This window comes from Bison bison, unplaced genomic scaffold (assembly GCF_000754665.1).
Source record: "Bison bison bison isolate TAMUID 2011002044 unplaced genomic scaffold, Bison_UMD1.0 scf7180017864098, whole genome shotgun sequence".
Taxonomy (NCBI): Eukaryota; Metazoa; Chordata; class Mammalia; order Artiodactyla; family Bovidae; genus Bison; species Bison bison.
The window spans coordinates 5,258,894-5,264,114 of NW_011494670.1; positions in this window are offsets into that span (position 1 = coordinate 5,258,894).

Genomic DNA, 5,221 nt, shown 5'->3' on the forward strand with positions numbered 1-5,221 from the left:
GGGACCAAAAAAAAAGCAGGAGTAGCAATACTCATATCAGATAAAATAGACTTTAAAACAAAGGCTGTGAAAAGAGACAAAGAAGGTCACTACCTAATGATCAAAGGATCAATCCAAGAAGAAGATATAACAATTATAAATATATATGCACCCAACACGGGAGCACCGCAGTATGTAAGACAAATGCTAACAAGTATGAAAGGAGAAATTAACAATAACACAATAATAGTGGGAGACTTTAATACCCCACTCACACCTATGGATAGATCAACTAAACAGAAAATTAACAAGGAAACACAAACTTTAAATGATACAATAGACCAGTTAGACCTAATTGATATCTATAGGACATTTCATCCCAAAACAATGAATTTCACCTTTTTCTCAAGCGCACACGGAACCTTCTCCAGGATAGATCACATCCTGGGCCATAAAGCTAGCCTTGGTAGATTCAAAAAAATAGAAATCATTCGAAGCATCTTTTCTGACCACAATGCAGTAAGATTAGATCTCAATTACAGGAGAAAAACGATTAAAAATTCCAACATATGGAGGCTGAACAACACGCTGCTGAATAACCAACAAATCACAGAAGAAATCAAAAAAGAAATCAAAATTTGCATAGAAACGAATGAAAATGAAAACACAACAACCCAAAACCTGTGGGACACGGTAAAAGCAGTCCTAAGGGGAAAGTTCATAGCAATACAGGCACACCTCAAGAAACAAGAAAAAAGCCAAATAAATAACCTAACTCTACACCTGAAGCAACTAGAAAAGGAAGAAATGAAGAACCCCAGGGTTAGTAGAAGGAAAGAAATCTTAAAAATTAGGGCAGAAATAAATGCAAAAGAAACAAAAGAGAACATAGCAAAAATCAACAAAACCAAAAGCTGGTTCTTTGAAAGGATAAATAAAATTGACAAACCATTAGCCGGGCTCATCAAGAAACAAAGGGAGAAAAATCAAATCAATAAAATTAGAAACGAAAATGGAGAGATCACAACAGACAACACAGAAATACAAATGATCTTAAGAGACTACTATCAACAATTGTATGCCAATAAAATGGACAACGTGGAAGAAATGGACAAATTCTTAGAAAAGTACAACTTTCCAAAACTGGACCAGGAAGAAATAGAAAATCTTAACAGACCCATCACAAGCATGGAAATTGAAACTGTAGTCAAAAATCTTCCAGCAAACAAAAGCCCAGGTCCAGATGGCTTCACAGCTGAATTCTACCAAAAATTTAGAGAAGAGCTAACACCTATCCTGCTCAAACTCTTCCAAAAAATTGCAGAGGAAGGTAAACTTTCAAACTCATTCTATGAGGCCACCATCACCCTAATACCAAAACCTGACAAAGATCCCACAAAAAAAGAAAACTACAGGCCAATATCACTGATGAACATAGATGCAAAAATCCTTAACAAAATTCTAGCAATCAGAATCCAACAACACATTAAAAAGATCATACACCATGACCAAGTGGGCTTTATCCCAGGGATGCAAGGATTCTTCAATATCCGCAAATCAATCAATGTAATACACCACATTAACAAATTGAAAAATAAAAACCATATGATTATCTCAATAGATGCAGAGAAAGCTCTGACAAAATTCAACATCCGTTTATGATAAAAACTCTCCAGAAAGTAGGAATAGAAGGAACATACCTCAACATAATAAAAGCTATATATGACAAACCCACAGCAAACATTATCCTCAATGGTGAAAAATTGAAAGCATTTCCCCTAAAGTCAGGAACAAGACAAGGGTGCCTACTTTCACCATTACTATTCAACATAGTTTTGGAAGTTTTGGCCACAGCAATCAGAGCAGAAAAAGAAATAAAAGGAATCCAAATTGGAAAAGAAGAAGTAAAACTCTCACTATTTGCAGATGACATGATCCTCTACATAGAAAACTCTAAAGACTCCACCAGAAAATTACTAGAACTAATCAATGATTATAGTAAAGTTGCAGGATATAAAATCAACACACAGAAATCCCTTGCATTCCTATACACTAATAATGAGAAAACAGAAAGAGAAATTAAGGAAACAATTCCATTCACCATTGCAACGAAAAGAATAAAATACTTGGGAATATATCTACCTAAAGAAACTAAAGACCTATATAGAGAAAACTATAAAACACTGGTGAAAGAAATCAAAGAGGACACTAACAGATGGAGAAATATACCATGTTCATGGATTGGAAGAATCAATATAGTGAAAATGAGTATACTACCCAAAGCAATTTATAGATTCAATGCAATCCCTATCAAGCTACCAACAGTATTCTTCACAGAGCTAGAACAAATAATTTCACAATTTGTATGGAAATACAAAAAACCTCGAATAGCCAAAGCGATCTTGAGAAAGAAGAATGGAACTTGAGGAATCAACCTACCTGACTTCAGGCTCTACTACAAAGCCACAGTTATCAAGACAGTATGGTACTGGCACAAAGACAGAAATATAGATCAATGGAACAAAATAGAAAGCGCAGAGATGAATCCACGCACATATGGACACCTTATCTTTGACAAAGGAGGCAAGAATATACAATGGATTAAAGACAATCTCTTTAACAAGTGGTGCTGGGAAATCTGGTCAACCACTTGTAAAAGAATGAAACTAGAACACTTTCTAACACCATACACAAAAATAAACTCAAAAATGGATTAAAGATCTAAACGTAAGACCAGAAACTATAAAACTCCTAGAGAACATAGGCAGAACACTCTCTGACATACATCACAGCAGGATCCTCTATGACCCACCTCCCAGAATATCGGAAATAAAAGCAAAAATAAACAAATGGGACCTAATTAACCTTAAAAGCTTCTGCACATCAAAGGTAACTATTAGCAAGGTGAAAAGACAGCCTTCAGAATGGGAGAAAATAATAGCAAATGAAGCAACTGACAAACAACTAATCTCAAAAATATACAAGCAACTCCTACAGCTCAACTCCAGAAAAATAAATGACCCAATCAAAAAATGGGCCAAAGAACTAAATAGACATTTCTCCAAAGAAGACATACAGATGGCTAACAAACACATGAAAAGATGCTCAACATCACTCATTATCAGAGAAATGCAAATCAAAACCACTATGAGGTACCATTTCACACCAGTCAGAATGGCTGTGATCCAAAAGTCTACAAATAATAAATGCTGGAGAGGGTGTGGAGAAAAGGGAACCCTCTTACACTGTTGGTGGGAATGCAAACTAGTACAGCCACTATGGAGAACAGTGTGGAGATTCCTTAAAAAACTGGAAATGGAACTGCCTTACGATCCAGCAATCCCACTGCTGGGCATACACACTGAGGAAACCAGAAGGGAAAGAGACACGTGTACCCCAATGTTCATCGCAGCACTGTTTATAATAGCCAGGACATGGAAGCAACCTAGATGTCCATCAGCAGATGAATGGATAAGAAAGCAGTGGTACATATACACAATGGAGTATTACACAGCCATTAAAAAGAATACATTTGAATCAGTTCTAATGAGGTGGATGAAACTGGAGCCTATTATACAGAGTGAAGTAAGCCAGAGAGAAAAACACCAATACAGTATACTAACGCATATATATGGAATTTAGAAAGATGGTAACAATAACCCTGTGTACGAGACAGCAAAAGAGACACTGATGTATAGAACAGTCTTATGGACTCTGTGGGAGAGGGAGAGGGAGAGGGTGGAAAGATTTGGGAGAATGGCATTGAAACATGTAAAATATCATGTATGAAACGAGATTCCAGTCTAGGTTCAATGCATGATACTGGATGCTTGGGGCTAGTGCACTGGGATGACCCAGAGGGATGGTATGGGGAGGGAGGAGGGAGGAGGGTTCAGGATGGGGAACACATGTATACCTGTGGCAGATTCATTTTGATATTTGGCAAAACTAATACAATTATGTAAAGTTTAAAAATAAAATTAAATTAAAAAAAATTGAGAAGGAAAAAAATCTATAATCATCCCCAAATTTAGTAACCCAGAGGCACCCAGGTTGGCTTGTAAATAATTTAATGTTGATCTTTATTTTTAGTGTCTGTGTGTGGTATTTGTATGGTCTTATTTCAATTATCTGTTAACGGATATTTAGGTTTATATTTTCCACTACCTTAGATAGTGTTACAGAAGAATCTCATATTTTTGGAGGCTCTTGTCCATTTTTTTCCTCTGGAGAAATTTCTAGAAGTCAGACTGCTGGTTTAAAGAATATAAAATGTAAGCTGGTTTAAAGCTCTTTTTAAAGAGCTTTTTTAAATTGCCAAACTGTTATTCTGGATAAAGCAAAATCAGTCCCACTCCTAATAGCAGTTATATGAAGATTCCTGTTTCCTTACACAACCACACTGACACCAGATCATCTTATTCTTTTAATCTTTGTCAGTCTAGTAAATCAAAATCGTATTTTAATTTGCTTTTAATTATTAGTGAGGCCGAAATCCTGTTGTCAAAGCAGGTATTTTTCCATTTTGTAGTCATTTCTTCAGAATTCTTATTTGTACATCAATTGCAGCAGAAATGAACTCGGATGAATCACAACGTAACTTTCAATTCGACATTTGTTATGCATCTTCAGTGTGCTTCACTGTTAACCATTTTTCTTGTCTACAAGACAGTGGACTCTTAGGTGAGACATTTTTACTTTGTTCATCATGTCCAAAAGTCCCGCTTTCTTTCAGGTTCTAAGACATGTATATCGTCACGTGTGGATGGCTTGCAATACATCAAAAGAGAGGAGAGAGTTCCTGGCACCCGGCAGGATGACCACATTTGCTTTCATCAGGTGTGCGCATGCTTCATTCCCACCTTGTACCCCTCTGCTACGGGGACCAGGAGCCCAGGGACTTTAAGTAATTTGTTCAAAGCCAGAAAGCAGTTAGTTGGCAGAGTGGGAGGCTAGAACTTGGGTCTTCTCTCTTCCTGTCACTCTGTTGTTACCTCCTATAATCTGTGTCACCTCAGATCTGAACCCAAGTGAAGGCTTTATTTCTGAACTTGCTCTTGACTTTTCACTGTAATTACTGCCGTTGGACTGATTTTTTGTGCATCCAGAAAAGGAATCATGCTGTCCTCTGCTGATCCTTCCTTCTCTTGTGCCTAATGAGCTATTCCAGGCTAGAACCTTTGATAAATACTTGCCTGGTAGTGGAGTGAGAGGGGGTGGCGGGGTGGGTTGGGGGGAACCT